This window comes from Dermochelys coriacea, chromosome 3 (assembly GCF_009764565.3).
Source record: "Dermochelys coriacea isolate rDerCor1 chromosome 3, rDerCor1.pri.v4, whole genome shotgun sequence".
Classification (NCBI taxonomy): Eukaryota; Metazoa; Chordata; order Testudines; family Dermochelyidae; genus Dermochelys; species Dermochelys coriacea.
Genome location: NC_050070.1, coordinates 45,572,865 through 45,595,725, shown reverse-complemented (window position 1 = coordinate 45,595,725; position 22,861 = coordinate 45,572,865). Strand labels below are relative to the sequence as shown.

Below are 22,861 nucleotides of genomic sequence, written 5' to 3'. Positions count from 1 at the left end.
CATTGGGACTGATGCAACTCAGGGTGCAGTGCCACCTACTACAACTGCAGGATTCCCAATGGGACTGAAACTGTTCCAGCCCCGGCCGGCTTGCAGTATACCCAGCTGCCACAGGGGTTTTCTGGTTCTGCAGCGCATAGACTGCTGACAAGGGAAAAGCACAAAGCAGGGAATAATACTGATTTATGGAAAGCTCTCAGCTTTCTGCCCCTGCTTCTCCAGGCCCAGTAACAAGCAACAAGGAGTCATCATGAAGGAGGTTTCTGAACCCGGAATATTGTGTGTGAGCAGGTGGGAAAAGGGGTTGGGGAGAGGGTTCTGGGCCTTGTAGTGAGATTACGTGCATGAAAGTGTTTGCAGCACTGAGCCCCTGCTTTGTAGAGCACATCTTATGCAAGGTGTATCCTAAAATGCTTTAGGAGTGAAATAGCACAGTTGGAAATTCAGAATAATTGCAAAGGGAGAGAGAAATTAAGTGGAATACAGACGGGAGAAAAGAAATTTTCAGAGAAAATACCAAAAGTGATGGAGATTGGATTTTTTTAATATGCGAGTGGAATTACTTTGACAATCTTTGGATTCACAGACTTTCTGACATGTTCAGAAATAGATCAAAATGTAATTGCTAATATTATCTCTCTTTAAATTATGGCCTATGAGTGAATTTGATTTTCAAAGTTTTCTGTGCAAAATCTCATTTTTATTTTGTGAGTCAGTTTTTCCAATTTTTGCACAAGATCTTAGCAGTATTTCATTCGTACATTTAAAAAATATAGTTTTATCGCTGTAGAATCGTGTGATGTGCAGATTCAAACAGCCTCATCTTAAAATACAATTCAAAAGGCTTTGTCTTCACAAAGAGGTCTGGCACAATATACCACAAAAGGGTTTTCTTTTTTACATAATCAAAAGAGTTAATGCTTAATTTTAATATTACAAAAGAATTTAGATGACAAAGGAAGGAGAGAGAAAATGAGGAAGAAATTAAAAGGGGAATTTAAATGTAAGCAGAGTCAGGATGAGCTCTACCCTGACATCTGGTGGCGAGTCATGGTGGATTGTGGAAAACAACTTCAGGGGTTGATCTCATTTGCACAGGCATACGCCCCCTGCCTAGATGGTCACTTTGGCTGCTGTAGGAGTCCCAGTTTCTCTGTTATTGGAGCAGGAATAAACTGTTATTATCCTGATTATGTGAATCAAGGACAGTGGAACTGTACTTAGCCTTTTGTTATGATGGAGGGACTCATCAACTAAGCAGCACTCGCTAGGCAAGGGTCATGGGTTCCAAAACCCAGTGAATGGAGAGAGGCTGGGGACAGGTATTAATACTTGGTGGCATGGGCCCCCTGGTGAGGGCCTTACATGCTAATTGCACTTCCTCCTCTCTCCACTGTGGAATATCAGAGCTAATTTTGATTCCATTAGGAGTCTAGTTACAGGCTGCTGAGCTGAATTCACTTTGGGCTAATGGTGCACCAGCACTGAGGCTCCCCTACTACAAGCTGAAATCACAAAAAAGCTAAACTTACTAAGAGCTGAAATAACAGTGTTGTGTTAAATAGTGGGGGACCCTGAAGATACATTGCAGAGCAGTTTGCGAGCAGCTAGCAGAGCAGAGCAGAGCAGCTGGCGGAGCGGAGCCCCATGGAGATGAGGGGCAATCAGCTTTGGACCACGTAAGGTGCCCCTTAAACCCCCCGCCCCCCATCTCCACCCAGGTTAGGAGGTAAAACTCTGCAGATAAACTTTTGAACTCTGGGGCTGCCCTGACCAGGGACAGAGACTTTTGGGACTTTGAGTGATTTTGGGCTGCTGGACTCAAGGACCAAAGGGAAACGACTCGCCCCAATTTGCTTGGGGTGGGTTTTTTGCTCATGGGTTGTGTTATGAATCCGGTTGATGGAGTTTCCCCAACATAATGCCACATTGTTTCTCTCTGTTATTAACAGGCTTTTTGCTACACTCCAACTCTGTGCTTGCGAGAGGGGAAGTATTGCCTCTTGGAGGTGCCCAGCGAGGGTGGTATATATTTGTCCTAGATTACTGGGTGGGGGCTCGAGCCAATTTTGCATTGTATTATTGGAATGGAACCCCTAGATACTGAACCCGGCCCTTGTTGCTGCCAACTCTGATGGGCAGAAGGGTTACATAAAAAAGAAGAAAAGTAGAACAAAGAGGTATCATATTAGACGATGTCTTGTGTCTTGCAAAAATAATCCAACCCCCCCACCACCACCCACAATCAAACTATGAATTTTATAGCTGTGTAGATTTGTAAAGTGTTGCAAAGTCCTAACTTTATTGTACCCCTTCAACATGAATGGGAGAGTCAGAGTTTTTCCATCTCCTGCAAACAGTTCATCAAGCAGCCAGAAGCAACAATTGGATGAAACATACAATTGGCTGTTACATTCCTCAGCATTTGAATATCTCAGGATTCTAGAAAAAAGAAAAGGAGTACTTGTGGCACCTTAGAGACTAACAAATTTATTAGAGCATAAGCTTTCGTGAGCTACAGCTCACTTCATCCGATGAAGTGAGCTGTAGCTCACGAAAGCTTATGCTCTAATAAATTTGTTAGTCTCTAAGGTGCCACAAGTACTCCTTTTCTTTTTGCGAATACAGACTAACACGGCTGCTACTCTGAAACCTGTCAGGATTCTAGAGGATTTGGTACTGAGAAGCCAGTATTTTTATTCCTCCAGTGTGATACAGGAAAAGAGACCAATACTGAAATAATTTCAGGCAGCATCTAAGAATGAAAAGTAGCGTTCTATGCTGAGCAAAGGCTTTTTAACATCTGTCAGGACAGCAACTTATCATCTTGATCCTTTTCACTGGTATCTGGTACAATTGTGTAACTCATCCTGCAAACCCTTAAACTCATCTTTGTAATATGTTTGTACAGGGCATAGCACAACAGAGCTGAGGCCTCTGTGCACAACTGCAGTCCTGATGGTAAATACTAACACCACATGTTTGTTTGCAGTGTTGTCCCAGGATGTTAGTGTTGTTACTATACCAGAGGATTTCTGTATGATTTTTAATTTGATATAGTTTAAAGATCCCAAAGTAACGTTAATTAGAAGGCCAAACTGCTGAGCACATCCTGGGATAGAGAGTCTGTTCTCAGAAGAGATAAGACTTTGCAAAAACAACTGTTCCTTGGAACAGCACACAGAGACTCCCACCCTTCTCACATTATTTATCTTGCTTGTTACATATGTTATATGGTTAGGGGGTTAAGCAATTTCATTACACCTTAAGAGTTGTTAAAGTCAGACGAGATATATGTTGAAATAAAGCTCGAGAATGCATGTGAATGGATGTTGTGTGTAAATAGAAGATAAATGGTTAGGAGTGCCAGCCTAAGAGTTACCACTTCAGTATCGATTGGCCGAAGAATGCGCAAAGTGGAGATAACTGGATGATCCCCGGAGGGCAGACTGGAATCCACCCAACAGCCTCAAGGATGGGAGAACCGAAGAACAAGATAACATCTGGCCACACAGAGCCATCAGGGATGTGCTATCTGCTGATTGATTCAGCAACAGCATGATAAAGCCACCTCCATAGACTGGCATAGGAATAAAACTCCTATAAAAACAGACCCTAAACACTAAGAACTTTGAGTCTGGTTCTGCAACCATCCTTCAGGAGCATCAGATGCTCATCTGACAAAGACTCAGCTCCACCCTCGTGCCCAGGTTACTTGGCCAGTAACTTGGCGTGAGCAACCTCTAGGCTGGCAACTATAATAACTTTGCAGAACTTGTATGTGTATGTGTGTGGAAGTGAATGAGATGTAGTAAATATGACTGTTTATTTGCTTTGCCTCTTTTGGTATTTTGTGTGAGTACATGGGATAGAATGTTTATAATTACTTGTTTACTGTGCCACTTTTTGTATTCACAATAAGTGTGGCATTTTGTCTTATCCCCTTTTAAAAGATCCTGTAGGGTTTTATTTTATTGGTATAAGAGTGTCACAAGTTGGGTGAGGTAATATCTTTTATTGGACCTGAAGAAGAGCTCTGTGCAGCTCAAAGCCTAGCAGAAGTTGGTCCAATAAAAGGTATTATTACCTCATCCACCTTGTCTCTATAACAACACATGTAAGTTTACTCAAGTGCATAGTCCTATTGAAGTCAATGGTATTACTCATGTGAGTAAAGTTACCTCTGTGTTCAAGTATTTCCAGGACTGGGTACTTATAAGGCAGCCCTAATAATTTATTGAAACACAATTTCAAAAATAAACAGCTCTCTAGTGCTCCCAACACTAACTGCAGGCTGAATAAAGAAGTTCTTTATCTGAAAATAAAGGCACAGAGCCATTCTGGTAAGTTCCACTTTCACCTTGAGGCATGAAATTGTCTTTATTAAAAAAATGGAACAGTTGAACTTCATTCCATTTTCCAATTACCTGAGCTATCAGGGACAAAGGGAGTATTAGACTACATGTGCATTGAGGACAGAGGGCATTACTTTTAACGTTACATTTGACACAGTCCCACCTCTATAAGGCAAGTGCTACTTGCAAGATACAGTTTTTTGATCTTCAGTCCATAAGGATTGTAGAAGGCTTCCTATGTTCATCTCAGAGGCTCCATTAATTTTCTACTGGTCTGTCTGGGAAGGAGAAAACAAAGTGTATTTCCTGTCATCTCCTCACAAGCCCCTGGAGGATTGTGTAATAGAGGCAGGTAACCCCTTTCCTCCATCCAGTTTGGGACGGTCCACAGAGGATCTCTGCATTAGTCTAATATGGGTGAATGATCAGGCCCTAGGACAGGATTCACATATCAAGATATTGCAAAAGATTATTCTTTTTAAAATTCAGTGCTGCTCAGTATAGTTCTCTGTGTCTCATACGGCAGCATTGGATGGAGAGACAGAGCTGGGGTATGCAGAGTTAGCCTGGGTGTCTGAGCACCCAGATTAGCCTAGTTCAGGTGTGAGCAGCCACACTGCAAAGCCACAGTGAAATTCCAGTGTCCTCACTGCTGCTGCATGCCCCTTCGGGCATCACTAGGACTTCTGGGAGGCATATCTGAGCCACTCTATAACTTTTCCCCACTGAATTGGGGGACAACTTGTCTGTCCTTCTGACTCTAAACTACATTCCCAGCTAGCCTAGGATGAAAGGACCTTTAACCTCAGGTGAGAGATTTCATTGTGTGAACCGGAGGAGGGTTGGGGTCAGAGAGGCAACCCCATGCTCTGGGTGTCCCTAAACCTCTGACTGCCAGAGGCAGGGAGTGGATGACAGGGGTGGATCACTCGATGATTGCCCTGTTCTGGTCATTCCCTCTGAAGAACCTGATATTAGCCACTGTCCGAGGACAGGATAGTGGTCTAGATGGACCTGTGGTCTGACCCACTGTGGCCATTCTTATATTCTTTGCTTGTGACAGTCAATTAAGGGTTAGATAGGTTTGTTTGTTAAAAGAAGTGGGCATTTCCTTTCCTTACTGGTTCAGTGTAACTCTATATGGGAGTCTTTTCATAGACTTCAGGGGAAGCTGGATAAGCCCCTGTGTGACTGAGGAGTCCGGAGGCGGAGTTACAATCTCATAACTTGAAAGTATATTTCATTTAAGACGGAAAATAGCGGAGAGAGCCACAAGTTGGAACAGGTTTGTACTGAGGGGTACATGCAGGCAATTTCCTTATATTCTAACCTGTTGGGCATGAATGGAGCAGCAGGTTGTGCTAATATCTTTACTTGCAGCAAAGGCTGTCTGATTGCTCACAGCCGCCTTGGGAAGGGAAGAAAGTCCAGGGTTAGAAGTGGGGAGGGGAAAGCAGGAAGGAATCTCAGAGGAGGGAGGCAGCTTTTAGTTTGCTGAGCGAGCACAGAGAGAGCACATGCTAAGGGGGAGACATGAGCAAGTGAGTGAGAGTGACTGGAAGGGAAGCCAGAAACTGAGCATCTGCTTTCTCTGAGTGATCAGGGGGAATGTGTGGGACAGACAGACAGCAGTGAAAGTTACAGCGATGCAAACTACAAAAATCAACATCCCCTCCCCCTCTGCTCCTTGACTCCTGGGTGTTGGTCAGAGGAAAGGCACTTTCCATTTTCACCGAATGCTGCAGAACTGCTTTATTAAAACTTCATTTTTGTCCCTGAAATCTTGTCAAAGAAAACAACTGCTGGCAAAGATACAGTGAGGAGGCCATATTAGAGCATAGCGCCATTTAAAACTCTGGCCCATTTACAGGTATCCCACTTCCCGCATTTGAAAAACTTTAAAGAGACAGGAAACAATACCCTTCAATGTCTAAACTAAATGAACAGCTAGAGAGCATCTTAAAAGGAAAGGGAGTGGGAGGAGGTTGTTTGCTTTTGCTACCCCCTCCTCTTCCACACCCCCAACTACAATTAATAAATACATGCCTTGGTTTACAGTCAGTGATATGATTTTTCTATTGCATAGTTACTGGGAGAATATTCTGCTCCAAGTATCTACTTGGTTTGTTACAATGTGAAGCATAGGAATGTACGGGCAATAATATACTAGCTGATAGTTCAAAGTTTCTGAGCACTGGCAGCTCTAGTTGAAAAATAAACCAGGGTGTTTATTTGGGTATCTACTCTTAGGCATGTAAGTTTGAAACCATTGGCATTAGGCTTTACTTCTGCAAGCAGGTAGGACTAATCTGGCATCCTCCCCGCAGTGCACATTAACCCAGAATCAGGTTCCCTCGTGCACATCATCCCCCTGTCCCCCCTTGCCATAATATGCATTAAGCCACAGAGGTGATTTTGGCGTATGCTTTGTAAGGCAGTATTGGTATATTTTAAATATAAGCTTACAACCTCTAATATGCTCCCAAAACAAATTCACATACAAAAGTTCTGCTTTGATCTATGGACAACTGAAATTTTTTGTTAGAACTGTGCAAAATGTTTTTCCTTGCTTTCTTTGTCAGGAAATCCAAATCATGCTACAAAACCCAAGCTTTACTACTTTAATGGAAGAGGCCGAATGGAAATGATAAGATGGCTGTTAGTAACAGCTGGGGTTGAGGTTTGTTCATAATGTATCAATTAAGATATCTCATAAAGATTGTTTGTTTGAAAAGATTTTTTCCAAATTTTAACTCACTGAAGCTCAATCCACAGTTCTGAACCCAGCAGGACATGAATGATCATGTGCCCGTAGGTGCACAGAATAAGACTTCTATAGCAGAGGTTCCCAAACTGTGGGCTACAGCCCAAAGGGGCTGTGACACAGTCTCAGGTGGTCTGCCATGGACAGAGTTGGGAGGGTATGGGCCAGACATTCCTCCCCAAATTGTATACATTGGTGGAGTGGCAGCCAGCGATGACCCCCCTCCCAGGTCTGGAGAAGCCCAGAGCCCCTGGAAGGTGGCAAAGGGCAAAACGGAGGTGGTGGGTGGATGGTGAGGAGAAGGGCCCCAAGAGGTGGCAGCTGCCAGGGTGGCTGGAGGAGGCTGGAAGGTTTGTGACCATTCCTGCTCTGAGCTGCTGCACCCTGCAATCCGAGGCTCAGTGGTGCCACTCTGTTTCTGCCTGGACAATACTGTTGAGGTTTAGGTCTAGGAAACTGAGATTAAAGGCACTTGCATGAGATCATACAGGGCGTTTCTGCCAGAGTCAGTAGAATCCAGATCTTCCTGGGCCCTAGCTACATGATTATATTTGTCCCATAAGGCTGGAAAGACCCAGGGCTCAGTACTCCTGGAGGAATTTTGGTTCACTGCATGTGCGCAAAATTCATGTCTCCCACAGATTTCTTTGCTTCCCTGCAGAAAAATGACTTCTGACAGGGAAGCAAAGGGGAGCCACAAGAGTGGTCATGTGCCCCTCCCCAGCAGCACAGGCAGGTTGGTTTGGGTGCCCAGAAAAGCAGGTTGAGACGTAAGTCACCACTGGGCAGCCATGTAGGTAAGAGAGAGAGAGACACTCTAGCCCTCTTACTTGCTATTGCAGTACATTTGGCATGGAGGAGCAAGGCTTCGGGATGTTTCTGAGGAGGTAGACATGGGGCAGGCTCTGTCCCCTGAGGAAGAGCAGAATGTAGCAGCCTGCCTGCTTAGTGAATTGTTCCCATTGTCTTTGTGAATTCCCCCATGAGTATAAAGCAGGTGTAAAAGTTTTAAGGCTCCTTTACATTGCCAAAGTGGTGTAAAGGACAGTGTGGCCTTATAAATGCTTATGATCCTTTAGTGATTAAAACTGATCTAAATTTTTGGACTGAAAAAATTTTCTATCAAATCTTTCTGTAGATTTAGTAGCCAATATAAATTGTGAGTTTGATTCCCCAGCCCTCACTTGTTCTTCAGTTGCCTATGATGTAAAATTGAGCATATGGCTGCATATATTTGTTCACTAATAACTAATGATTAATAACTAGAAATAAAGGGTCAAACCTAGCTACATTACTATTAGGAAAGGGGGTTGCTCCCAATGTTCCCTTCTCCCATTCTTCATCCATTGTATTGTAGTTTAAATAAATTATCAAAATAATTGAAACCAGAGTGATTATATTGTATTATTTTGCCAAAATATGCAGAATTTTAAAATATTGTGTGCAGAATTTTTAATTTTTTTGGCACAGAATTCCCCCAGGTGTAGTTTAGTATACATTCTGCTTTCCACACTTTCTCCTTAGTCACTGTGCTAACAGCACCCAGTTTACATACAAGGCTTACATAACTGGATGTTAGTGGATATTAGTTTCCAAGTAAGCCTGTGAAAAATTCTTTTACAGAATTATGTTCGTCTAACTTTATGTTCATCTAAACATGATAACAGAAAAGAAGCTTGGACGGCTGCTGCTGAAATACTGATACCACTTACCCTCAGTTTTTATGCTAATAGACCCCTGAGGTGTTCAGCTGCACAGTATAACCACAGGGATTGTACTGATAGTGTCAAACATTCTGATGATCACAGACTGTCTCATGAAATGTTCTATGCTTCCAAGGGGGTCTTAGTCATCTCTGAGTTTGAAGTAATGAACCTGATGAGATCAGGTGGGGTACAAAGTAACAGCAGCACAAACTTATTTGGGTCATTCACTGCCTCATTTAGATCCTCCTCTTTTCACGTTGGATATTTTGGGATGCGTCTCCTATATTAACCCCTTTATGAGAAGCTATTAAGCAAATATCCCCAAACTAAAATCTTCACTTGTAATCTCTGAGATATAACTATCTAGTTCCTCTTGTCCCTTTTTTTTCTCCAGTTTGAAGAAGTTGAATATCTGGAAACAAGAAAACAATATGAAAAGTTAATTCAGGGTAAGCCTGCTGAATAACAGCTAAATTCTCCCCTTAGCCCTGGTCTACACGAGTTTAGGTCGAATTTAGCAGTGTTAGATCTATTTAACCCTGCACCCACACAAAGTCATTTTTGTCGACTTAATGGGCTCTTAAAATCGATTTCTGTACTCCTTCCTGACGAGGGAATTAGCGCTGAAATTGACATCGCCGGGTCGAATTTGGGTTAGTGTGGACGCAATTCGATGGTATTGGACTCTGGGACCTACCCCAGAGTGCTCCATTGTGACCGCTCTGGACAGCACTCTGAACTTGGATGCACTGGCCAGGTAGACAGGAAAAGCCCCGCGAACTTTTGAATTTCATTTCCTGTTCGGCCAGTGTGGCAAGCTGATCAGCAGAGGTGACCATACAGATCTTATCAACAAAGGTGACCGTGGAGTCCCAGATTGCAAAAGAGCTCCAGCATGGACTGAACGGGAGGTAGTGGATCTGATTGCTGTATGGGGAGTTGCAGCAGAAGTGGCCCTGTGAGACCACCTGGAGAGCAGGAGAGCAGAGTGGCAGCGGAAGCGGTGGATGATGACAACGGTTAGCAGTCCTACTGCACCATCTGCTGAAAGCAGTATGGCGCCTGCATGGAAAAAAGGCACGAAATGATTGTCTGCCGTTGCTCTCATGGAGGGAGGGGCGACTGATGACATGTACCCAAAACCACCCACAACAATGTTTTTGCCCCATCAGCATTGGGAGCTTAACCCAGTATTCCAATGGGCAGCGGAGACTGCGGGAACTGTGGGATAGTTACCCACAGTGCAACTCTCTGAAAGTCGACGCTAGCCTCGGTACTGTGGACGAACTCCGCCGATTTAATGCGCTTAGTGGGGACACACACAATCGACTGTATAAACTCGCTTTCTAAAAATCGACTTCTATAAATTCGACCTAATTTTGTAGTGTAGACATACCCTTAGATTCTGCTGTCTGGAGTCATATAAATGAAGTTGGAAGGGCTGACAAGTAGCTTCTGTGTCACACATTTGATCCACTACTATTTTGCTCTCCTGCAAAAGTGTGGATCTACATATCCAGCACTGGAACTACATATCCAGCACCAAAATCAGAGCTGGTTTTAAGTGCCCAAATAAGCAGCACAGATATGCTATAGACACAATAGTATGGCACTGTCACACTGCGAAGTGTTATCATTTAGTGGCACTCTCACAACATAATGTTCTTTGTTTTTTAGGACACATCTATCTTATATTAAATGTATATGTAAATATATAGGTCTCCTTATAACTTGATGGGGGCCCCATAGTTAACCGAATCACTTCTGCATCTATTATGATGAATCTCTAAAAGGGAGTTAGGGGATAGTTATAGATTAAGCTCTGCAAGGGAGTAATTAGGTTGAAAAATGTACATTTTACAACATGACCTTCCTACGCTTCTGTCACAAAAAAGAAGCTTTGATTTGAAAGTAGTTTAGTTAGAGTATGTGGAAGTTGACTTGAGAAGAAATACGATAAGTATCTCCATTTTCCAGTCATGCAGCTGATTGATAGCTGTATGGCTACACAGGTGTTTATATCCCTTACTGATGTTTTTCTGATAGAGTTAAATACAAAAGCTAGCACTGGCATGCATTTTATGGGTCTGTGAAAAATTCTCTAAATTCTGAATTTAGGTTCAGGGATTAATACGCTCCAAGACAATGGTCTAAGTGGCAACTGAAGAAATGTCATTTATCTCAATCCCACTGCAATGATCTGACAACTTACAGGGACTAAATGACTCAATTTCTTTTCCTTTCCAAAACTGGATCCCTGCTGTTTCACCAAGTGTCCCTGGTAGAAATCGATGAGATGAAGTTGGTGGAGACCAGAGCCATTTTCACTACATTGCAGAGAAACACAACCTCTATGGGAAGGACCTGAGGGAGAAAGCACTGTACTGTAACAGACTGTACCAGAATATTTTGTAAAAGCTGCTTTAGATAAAATGAAAAATATTTATTTGAAAATGAAATGAAAACTTTGTATTCAAATTAACAAATATGAGGACTCTCTCATTTCTAGGGAAATGAAATCATCCTTACAATTATCTTTTTATATATTTAATTTATTCTTTAGATGCAGGCTGATTTCTGATAGGATCTTTTCTGAACAGGCCCATCTAACTTGCCATCCCTCTAGAAATTCTATCACTGTACAAATAACTTTTACTCCCTCCTCTAAAGTGAACCATTTTTGTTATTAAGTACCTGTTCAGAGGAGGCCTGTCACATCCCCTTCCAGCCATTTCCAAAATGACGATAGGAAAGTTAGAGCAGCTACGTAAAAATTTATTCCAAACTGAAGTGATTTTCTGAGATGTGTAATGGATTGCAGGATCAGGACCTGTGGACATACTTCTGAGCCCAGGCAGGGCTCCATTTACTTCTTGAGCTCCAAGAAGGTAACCCAGTGCACTCACACACAATGTGTGGCTGGCCTGGGGCTGTAGCCTCTAACCACCTGTTTTTGTTTGGTTTTTTGAGCTCATTACTACTATATTGGGGCAGGTTTTGTAATTATTCTTTTAAACAAGGATATTCGACCTTCAGAACCTCTCTCTCCCTTTCCCCACAATTTTTAAAAAACTATTTAGTTTGGACAGATTTCAGAGTAGCAGCCGTGTTAGTCTCTAAGATGCCACAAGTACTCCTTTTCTATTTAGTTTGGGAAAGCTCATTCAAAAATCTGAGCTTTGCCATTCCTCCCCCAGTCCCTCTGCAGGCAGAGATTCATTCCCCAGGTGACAGACATTCTGCTGCTTGGGTATGGCCTTCATACACAGGCATTGTAGCATCGTGTAGTAGAATGACTTAGTAAATTAATCATTGAAAATTCTTCAATTACCATTTTTATGGCAGGATTGATATGTATGTTGAAGAAACAATGGACTTGAATGAAATGATCATGATTTACCCTTTCTCATCTCCTGAGAAAAGGAGAAGAATTTTGTCTTAATGATTCAGAGTGCCACCAACAGATACTTCCCAGTGTATGAGAAGGTATATGGCAGCTACAGAACATTGCAATGGGTAGACAGAGGGTGGGAAGGACATGGGGGGAATGTAAGTGATTTTTTTATTTTTGTTTTTTACATTAGTTCCTATTTTTTAAAAATCTCAAGTGTTCTCTTGGGCATCTCTCTCTGCTGATGTTTTCCCATCTGTAAAATGGGGCCATAAACCATTGAATAAAGAGGGGGATAGGAGAACAAAATGGAATGGCCTTGATTTCTTCCACCTGTCATCAGCCAAGTATATTCATATGACTGTTCTCTGTCTCAGGAGAGAGTGAGGTGCCTTTCCTTCTGCATGATGGCTTCGACCCCAGTCCTGAAACTGGATCTGTATGGATGGACCCCCTGTTCCTGCACATAGTCCCACTGGCTTCAGACAGATGTAGTTTCAGTGCGCAGAGGCAGTAGCTCATTCATATGGATCTTTTTGTGGAAAAGGGGCCAATATTAAGACTGATGGATTTTCTCACTCAATGCCACTAGTATGGTAGTTTTGCTGTCCTGGATTATTTATTTTATATATAAATAATATATAATAATAATAGTATATAATTTCCCCCCCAAATGAAACAGATTTTTAAGTGAATTCGCTTTGAAAATGTCAGACTGCTTAGTGGTTTGTATTTAGGCAATGTATGGCCTATTTGTGGCCCCAAAATATTTTTTCTCATATATAGATCTTAAAAGATCATGGACAAGATTATCTTGTTGGCAACCAGCTCACCCGGGCAGACGTACAAGTACTTGAATCCATTTTAATGATTGAAGAGTATGGTCCCACTGATCTCTCAGAATTTCCTCTATTACGGGTAATTTTAGGTGAGCAGATCAACAAATAATATGACACATACACATACTTCCCAAGATGCCATTGAGCAGTGATATGCCATGCTTTCAGTTTTAATATAGCTAATTATTTAGCACAATCATTTACACACATTTCACAAATTGTAATGCAATGTTAAACTCAGCAGTGTTGCTTGTAAGAGGCAATGAGGCCTGATCCCAGGCCTGGCAGTTCTGAATTGCCCCCTCCACCATAACCAAGAATGCAGTTACCTATGCCTTAAGCAGTATGCCTGCCCTCAGTCCAGATATCAGTCCCCTCACAGATTCCAGTATGCACCCAAGTACTATCGCAAGCCCCATCTATCTCCCTATAAAGATAGGATACGGGCATCAGATTCAGAAGACCTTGTGTCTCTTCCCAAATCTACCACTGACTCTCTGTGTCCTTGGGTAAGTCATGTGTTAATCTCTTTGAGCCTCAGCATCACAACCTGGTTGAGACCCACTTTCTGGATGCACACCGGTCTTTTGTGATTGGATCCGACTGCTGAATCCCATGTGCTTCCAAGACCTCTAGGTCTGCGTAGTGATTGAGCACTGTTCCTAGCTCTCGGTCTATCAGGGGCACAGCCCATGTCTGAAACCCTTCTTGGGCAGTGGGACCCCCAGTTTGGCCACTTAGATCCTAGAATCAGTGCCACAGTTCTTCCAAGCCCCCCAGTTGCTTAGACACATTCCTTTCAGAATCCATGTGTCTGTGGGAGCTGATTTGAAGTAATGAGGTGGAGTGGCCTCTTTCCAGTGCAAAGGGGGTTAGCTCACACTGATGGGCTCAGTTAACCCCACTCCATCCCCCTCACAGGAAGTATAAGAGCAGGGCCCTGCAGCTCAGCTGGGGCTAGACCAGGGAAAGAGCCAGACATCATTCTGAGGGAGCCAAATAGCCTGCAGTGCCCACGACTGGCTGTTGTGGGCGATGATTCTCTGGACCCAGTTGGAGAGAAGGCAAACTACTGTCCCAGGAGCTGGAGAAACCCAATGGGGGAGTGGAGAGTGAGCCACTCGGCAAGGAGACTGGGAACTAGGGCCCAGCAACCGTGAAGCAGCCCCACCAAATGCTGGTAGGAAGTAGCCCAAGGATAAGAGACATTGGTCCTATTGTGTTGCTGGGATGCAAGACAGCAACCTCATTTCCCCCGTCAATCCTGTGTCACGTCACCCATCACTTCTAGAGCCCTGGGCTGGGACTTGGTCAAGCAGGGCATGCTCAGGTCCCACTGCCCCTGGCCCCACACTCGGGGCTGGATGAGTGCTAGCCCTTATGCCAGCAAGCCTGGGCAACACACTGTTGATTTGCTCAGCCCTCAGGCAGGAAGTCTGAGCTACTACTTGCTCAGTTGCTCAGTCATAAGTCAGGATGCCCGATAGACTAACCAGGTGTGAGTGCTGGTTCCCTGATGCAGATGAAGGGGACATCCCTAGCCCTGAGATGCAGGAACCTTAGTTAGTCCCTTGATGGACCATGTGGCAGTAAAGCAATGAACATAGGCTTAGCAAAGGACTTGCTGATGCACAAGAGAGTTACAGATCTATGTAAAATAACAAACACAATACTCCTACTCTGATCTTACCACCCTGTGAGACCTGACTTTGGTCCTTAGGCCTTATTGGACTCGCTGTCTTGCTATTGGGATTGGAATGCCCCACCCCTCTCTTTGTTTAGGGAAGCAACCCTTTTAAAATCATTTCTGTTCCCTGTTTCTCCATGTGTTGCAGGTTTCTATGTAGATAGACATTCAAAGTCAATAGTCCTGCTGGTAGAAGACCCAATAAGGAAGAGTCATTCCACAGTGATGGCTCTTGATTATTATGTCACAACTTCTCAGATATAGAGCTTGTCTACATGGGGGTTTAAACCAGATTAAATTAAGGTAATCCAGTTTGAAAATACTTGTGTATACACAATAAAACTCATCACTGTACACTAACTCTCCATTTATCAGGAATTCTGGAGACCTCTTGCAAAATGGACTAGGTTTGCTTCAAATTGAACTAGTTCAGGTTTTGGTTTTTGTGTACGCAATTGCTGAGCACTACTGTTTACACACTTCCAACAGCTATCTCACAGTGCTTTGTAGGCCGTCCATTACTGACCTGTCTGTTTACTTGTGTGCCTTCCCTGCCATTGTGTCAAATTTCCAAGGTGACCCTACCCCACCTTTAAAAGGTGGAACAGAGCCAGATTTTGCCCATTTGCTCCTGGATCCCAGTGTATCATTATTCTGGTGCGATACAAGCACTCCAGAAGCCCCACCACATGTCTCACACAGCTGCTTGGAGCTACGACCTGAGTCTCATCACCATCTGGGGAGAAGTGTTGGTTCAAGAAGCTCTTGTGGCCAGCCATTGCCAAACAGATGTCCGTGAAGGATCACAAATGAGACACCGATCAGTGCTGGATAAAGAGAAAGCAGCTCAGGAGAAAGTACATTGAAACAAGGGATAAAAGGAGATAATCCAGCAGGAGACATGTGACAGGTCCATTTTGTGATGAACTGGGCAGGATTCGACACAATTATAGTACAACCCATCCCAGGCACTATTCGGAGCCTGTTGCCCCACACCAAGGATGACCAGCTCAACCCAGCAGGGGATGACCAGGATGCTGGAGAGGAGCTGCCCCCTGAGAGCCAGGATCTTTTTGTGACTCAAGACTATGACAGTCAACTAGAAAGCCAGTCCAGTCCTGCCATGCTGCTACAGACCCTGGTATCTGCCTTGGCCTGCCTCAGCTGAGCCCAAGTTCCAGCCAGAAACCCAAGCCGGAAACAAAGAGTCAGATCCTCTGGGGGGAACTTCTGCATGTAATTCTCTGGGTTCACAAGTTATTATTTAGTATTATTGCTGGTGGATGGGAGTTAGGAGCCCCTGCTTCCCACCCACTCCTGCCTTGTGTGGCCTCAAAACGGCACCCACTAGCATGGTGCAGTCACAGTTTGTATCCCACTCGCCATCCGTCCCTCCTGCTCCCCCTCCCACCCCGCTGCAGATCTGAATAACAAAAGCATTCATTTGTTCAAAATTCAACTGTTTATGGAGCCAATGCTTACAGGAAAAGAAATTTGGTTACTTTTCATTGTTTATATGAGGTATAAGTGCACACGGCACACCTGGTCAAGGCACAAGTGATACTGCTCCCCACTGAAGTACAAATGCCCTGTAATACTCATTGTAGCTAAAAATCATTGTAGGACCCTATCTATTTTTCTCCGCACTTTCTCCATGCCTGCAGGGGAAATATAGCAGAAGTTAAGACTGAGACATAGCTCAATTTTGTTTTGCACATTATAGGGAATAGCCACACACCCATAGTTTGCAAGCCCCTTCCACTTCTGCACCGCTTCTGGGGGGACTATCCTGGTGAATAACTACACAGTGTATCTCACTTCTGCTCTTTGCTTTTTTGAATAAGATCATTCTTTGCCTCCTACTCACCAGCCTCGGCATAACGTCATCACGAATAAGGACCACATAAGAGGGATGTAGAGAGGATCACTGTCTAGCTTGCCCCCCATAACCTTCTTCAAAAACAAACTTGGAACATAGCTCCAACCAAACCACACCACCCACCCCAACAGCATGAAAGCAGATACATTAGACTGAAATCCAAATATACCCAGCACCCTTTGTATATACTGAGCACTTTTCATTCTTGTAGGAAGCTCAGAGATGAGAATAGTCTCAGGGAGGCAAGGTCAAATATACATACTAAAAAAAAGCTATCATGATTTGTCTGGGATATGAACAATAAGTGATGATTTTTCCCCCTGCTCCCACCTGCAACAGCCACACTATTAAGGACAGGGCCTCTGCATACTGCTGAGAGGCTGATCAACATGAGGAGACCAAAAAGAAAAACTTGGGATGAGTCATTTGCAGAACTCATGGCAGAGTCACTGGGGAAACCAGGCTGGCTGAGAGGTGGAGGCCATAAGGACCCAGAGGGAGAAAAGAATGCAGCTCTCCCAGGAGATTGTGGCAGTGGCCAAGGACAGCATCACCATGCTGAAGGAGAGCATGGAAAAAGACAGAGAGTTGCAGAGGCAAGTCATGGATGCTATCCTGAGCCAGAATCCCTTCTACAAAACATGCTTTTCTAGGCCAGCAGTCCCTGCAGCCCCATAATTTGGGACCCAGACATGCCCTTCAGCTCCTAGATAATGTTGCTTACTGGGACCTGCAGTAACTTCTAACCTCCACATCCTCACAGCAGTGCTTCTAGTGGCTCCCATTGACCTCTCAGATCCAACCTCTGGGCATGGAGAGCACTAGCACATGGTCGTTCAGCTCTTTTGAGCCCTGCAAAGTCCCTGAGAATTTTGAGCCAAGGAACTCAACCCCAGAACCTATGTGGACAAGAAGAATCAGAGGCAAGGCTTTTACTCATCTTTAACTTTATGCACCACCACCCCGCACTCATTGTATTTGACATTTTTCTTACTGTTGTACTTTGAGCTCAGTTTCAAAAGTCCAAATTAATCCTTGACTACCATTCTGCAACTATTCAGGTGATAGTTAAAATGTTCCTTCCTTCTGTCCAAACAGCCTGTGTATGGCTTCATTAGCCAGGGTATCGAGGGATAAACCAGGTCTTCCAGAATAACTGATCCTAGCATCATGGACTTTCCAAGACCACCCTGCATTAAAGTTCTGTGAGCCTGCTGCGGTGGTCCACCAGCCTTTCTGTTTATCAATTCTACACCTTGGCCGGGGGGGGGGTCAAGCAAATGATAGATACATGGGTTCCATCGGTTGCTCCAATACAGTTTGGGAATCCCATGCATGCAAAGCCATCAGTGATCTCCTGAGCATTATCTAGTTTTATGACGACACTTTATCAATAGCACAGCAGACCTGCATGAGAATGGTCCCAACACTTGATCTCCCAATGCCAAATTGGCTTACTACAGACTGGTAACATTCTGGAGTAGCCTATTTCCAGATATTAATGGTGACCTGTTTCTCCACAGGTATGAGACAGGGGCACTGCATGTTGGTACGCTGTTGCTGAAACTCTGGTTCTGCACAGATTTCAAAAAAGGTAGCCCTCCCCATTCTGAAGTTCTCTTGATGCTATTGGTTGCCCAGGTCTGCAGAGCAATCCTCTCCCACTAACCCACACTGGGTTGCCAGGGCCCAGAAATGGTGCGGAATGTTGTTTTAGGTGAAACCAGTCCTCTTGCTCCAACAGCTCACTATCCTACTGTTCTTCCACCTTATCCTGCTGCCATTGCTGCAAAATATCCTCCTGCTGCCAGAGGAGTTGCTGTTGCCGTAGAATATTCTCTTGCTCCTGCATTATCTGCTCGATAGTGTGATGGGAAAAGTCTAATGCAGAATTGTCAGGCTCTGAGAGCTGTAATGCAGCCGAAGCAGCCTGTGTGTATTCACATTTTTCCCTATAGCAGCATGGAACATTGTTGATTCCATGCTGGCCAATAGCAATTCAAAAATGGCATGAACCAGCCTAGAAAGGTCGTATGGGATGGAGACTGTGGAAACCTGGGATTTTTTTTTTAAATAATTGAACCTGCCTGGTTTCCCACAAGTTACCGCAAAAACAATCCCAGGATGGATGCTACTCAGCAGGATATCCCCCAGAGAATGCTATATCCTCAGTTTTCAGCAAACAGCTACCATGTGTTCACACAATGTGAACTGAAAATGGAACAAGCATTCCATGTGCATGCTCTTGGTGCGACTCGCAGACTGCGAGTTAACTAATGCATGACAAAAGGCTTTGGATTAAACCCCCATGTAGACACACCCATAATCAACCCACTTGGTGTCAAGCCTCTGCTACATAATGGATGCTGTAATCTACAATGAAGATTACAATCACAAATGGCATTTACACACACAAAAATGGAATTCATACCCTGACACAGACCTCTCTGTGATGCAGTCTCCAGGGTACAACCTGAACTATGGGACCACTGAGCCTTCTGTCCCACCAACTTTGGCTTCCTTTCTCATGGTGTTGCTGTGACAAGTTGCAAACCTCTGGTAGGCACTGCTTTTATACAGACATCCACAGGCAGGGACGCACCTAACTGAGTTACATGAATGCTTCTCCCAGCCACTTATGAACTAACAATAGAGAGGCTCCAGCCAATTCCTCCCAGCTCTCCTGAGTTGTATGTCCTGCCCTGGTCAGAAGACTGACCAATATACATTTATAACCCAGTCAGCCCCCCCTCAATATGGAGAGGACAGGCACCACTTTTTGTTCCTGAGCTGAGGTTTCCCAAGCACTTCAAGAAAAATACACTGTTTTAGGTAAAACATAAAACAGGTTTATTAACTACAGAAAGATGGATTTTAAGTGTTTATAAGTGGTAGGCATGAAGGATAGACATGGTTACCAAAGCAAATAAAAATAAGCGCACAATCTAAGTTCTATAAACTAAACAGGATTTGAATCAAGCAGAATGTTCCCTTGATATATAGTATAAGTCGGTTACAGAGCTTCAATACACAGGCTAGAATTCTCCTCCAACCCAGGACCACCTTTCCCCTTTCAATCTTTGTCCTCCAGACATATTTCCAGGTGTGGAATTGTGGGAAGAATGAGGCCAAGTGATTATGTCACTTTCTCTCTTTTATAGTTTCTTCCAGCATGCTGGAAAGAACCTTTGTTTGTGACATAGGGATCCGTCTCCATTGCTCAAGCATTCTCCATTGTCTATGTGCTATCTCTGAGAAGTCTCCATTGTATATAGTTCTTGGGATGGCCTCTGGGAGTGTGGATTCCCTTTAATGAGCCATCAGCATGTCTGGCTCGTCCACTGTTGTGCATGAAAGGCTGGTTGTGGGTGTTCCTAACCTCTCAACATATTTCAGTAACACACAGAGAGCTAAACTTCATCACTTCACATAGAATGATAGCACATACAATCCAACAGGATATTAATGTTCAACAGATGAAGACTTTTAAAATGATACCTTACAAGGCATACTTGGTGTAAAACGTATCATAATTATATGACAGTGGTGAATATGGGAGTTCCAGGTTGCTCCTTTGAGGCATAGAGTGACACAATGCCCTTGGCCCATGTGCCTGGCAGACACTAGCCCACGCATGTGGGTTTTGCTGGGTCACGGAGATAAAGCAATCCCCAAGTCACAGTGATCGATCAGTTCCCATTGTGCAGTGCTTGCATAGTTGAGTCATACAGTTGATTAGTGGGAGGTCAATATTTACCTGCGGAGGGATCCTTTGTATGTCAGTAGCAAATTTACAGCAGATTTCAGTAACAATCATATAGCACAATCTCATAACTTTATACACACTAATGATATATATATTTGGACAGAACAACGGGTTTCAGCAGATCATGATCTTTCATATTATATCTTACATGGCATGCTTTACGTGAAATATCAGAACCATATACAAATTATAAAGATGGGGGTTACAGGATGCTATTTTGAGGTACAGTGTGTCACACTATCTCCAAATTGTCACACTCAGTTTCTCCATCTGTAGCATACGTACTCATCTTTGTAAAATGCTTGGAGATCAATGATTGAAAAGCTGTGCAATGCTAAGCAATACTGGTATTTTATTATATCTAATTGCATATTTTAGAAAATGGCATATTGAAAACCAGAGTGACTCCACCAGGCAGTGTAATTTCACAATCCCTTAGCATTTATGATAAATGATGTCAATAAGGTTGCCCCAGTAAAATGCAGATCTACAATGCAGAGGAAATGGATTTAAGTAGAATTAACCTGAAAATAAATATAAATCTATATTCAGGTTCTACTATGTTTCAAAACTTTTTTACTTTTGCATAGATGGCTTGATGGTCAAAGTTTTTCTGCTGGGCTGGGCTGCTGTGTAAAATGATTGGCTTCAAAGCTGAAATATATGAGCATTTGCCCAGTGCCCAGTAGAGCAACAGAATCCACTTGGTGGACCTGTGCACCTAATGGAACCCCACTGAAGTAAATGTAGCTACTCAGGACTATAAGGATCCCTCTTGTGATACAGCATGGCCAGATGGCAGCAGGAGAGTGTTAGAAGGGAGTCTTATTCCCTGTAGAGGGAAGAAAGTTTGCTATAGATTAATTAAAGCACCTGAATCCAATTAAAGCATCTGAAGCCAATTAGAGCACCTGAAGCCAGTCACCTGATAAAATCCCCCTGCTTCAATCAGACAAGGGAAGTAGTTGAAGTAGAGTGGATTGGTGTTGGAGTAGAGAGCAGTTTGGAGGGAAGTAGAGGAAAGTTTGGAGAAGTGCTGTGGTAGGCTAAAAAGACAAAGACCCAAGGTAAAGGGACATCTGGTTTGTGCAGAGGGAGGGCAGGAAGCCCCACAAGCTGAAGGGCAGGAGAAAGAAGTAGCCCAGGGGAAGGGACTGCTAGTTCAAATGGTTTACCATTATCCATAGGGCCCCTGGGCTGGGACCTGGGGTAAAGGGTGGGCCTGGGTCCCTCCCTCTCCACTCCCCTCCTCTAGGACACTAGTGGGGCAGTTAATACCCCAGTCCAGGGGTGAGAAACTGTGCCCTGAACCCTTCTGAAGAAGAGAAAGCGTGAGACCCATCAAAGTAGTGCTGGCAATTTGCCACACTCTGTATGGATGCAGTTAGAAGATTGATACCTATGTTGGTACGTGATCTTTGGGGTCCCGAAGGGGGTTCCTTTAGTCCTGATGTATTTCTGTCTCTCTTTACTCAATAAAGAGAGGTGGTATCAGGCCAGACATAGATAGGACTCCTCTTTCTTTGTCTCTTTATTTTAGACTTTTAAAGCAAGAAAAAGTAACCTCCCTAAAATCAAGAAATTTCTGTAGCTTGGTAGCCAAAGGAGTACCAAACCCGATGACAGAATTGTAGAGACAATGAATATAGTTCTGCAATTAAAAAAAGAGTTAAACTCACAGCAATAAAGATTTTCACTTAGCATTGGCAGACACAGCTGTAATGCTCAGAAATCATGTGTTTTGATTATGGTATGAGTACAAAAAAAGGAATTGGGAAGGCAGTTCAGGAAATAAGTGCATGTGCACTGAAGTATGGCATTCAATATCTGTGAAGAGAATGTATTCAGGTGAAATAAATGTCTCCCTGTGAAGTAAACTTCTCCTTACTCTTGCTGTTTATTTTTCACTGTCTAGTCTTGATTCAAGTCTCGTGTGAAATGGGGACCTCTATAGGGTTCTAAACATGTCTTTCACACTACTTGCCACCCTCCATTCAAGTGGGAATTGGTTGATGATGACTCTAATGCTGGCCCAAGAAGGTAAATATGGAAAGTGCCAAATACTCCTATCATAAATATAAAGGGAAGGGTAACCACCTTTCTGTATACAGTGCTATAAAATCCCTCCTGGCCAGAGGCAAAACCCTTTCACCTGTAAAGAGTTAAGAAGCTAAGATAACCTCCCTGGCACCTGACCAAAATGACCAATGAGGAGTAAGTAAGCTAGCTAGAAATGCATTAGACTTCCTTTGGTTTAATGGGTGGTAAAATAGTTGTGCTGAATGGAATGTACATTTCTGTTTTTGTGTCTTTTTGTAATCTAAGATTTTGCCTAGAGGGATTCTCTGTTTTGAATCTGATTACCCTGTAAGGTATTTACCATCCAGATTTTAGAGGTGATTCTTTTGCCTTTTCTTAAAAGAAGAATTTTATTTAAAGAGCCTGATTGCTTTTTCATTGTTCTTAAGATCCAA

General features: G+C 43.5%; 1 protein-coding gene and 1 pseudogene across 1 annotated transcript in view; both read left to right on the top strand.

Moving 5' to 3' along the window:
* Positions 1-5,142: 5,142 nt before the first annotated feature.
* On the top strand, positions 5,143-22,293 carry LOC119852671 (annotated as a pseudogene).
* Positions 21,387-22,861, top strand: part of LOC119853012 (glutathione S-transferase-like) — a 25,819-nt gene continuing 24,344 nt past the window's right edge. The window contains exons 1-2 of the mRNA XM_038395236.2: positions 21,387-21,454; positions 22,303-22,427. The gene's annotated coding sequence lies outside the window, so the exon portion shown is untranslated. The remainder of the gene's footprint in view (positions 21,455-22,302; positions 22,428-22,861) is intronic.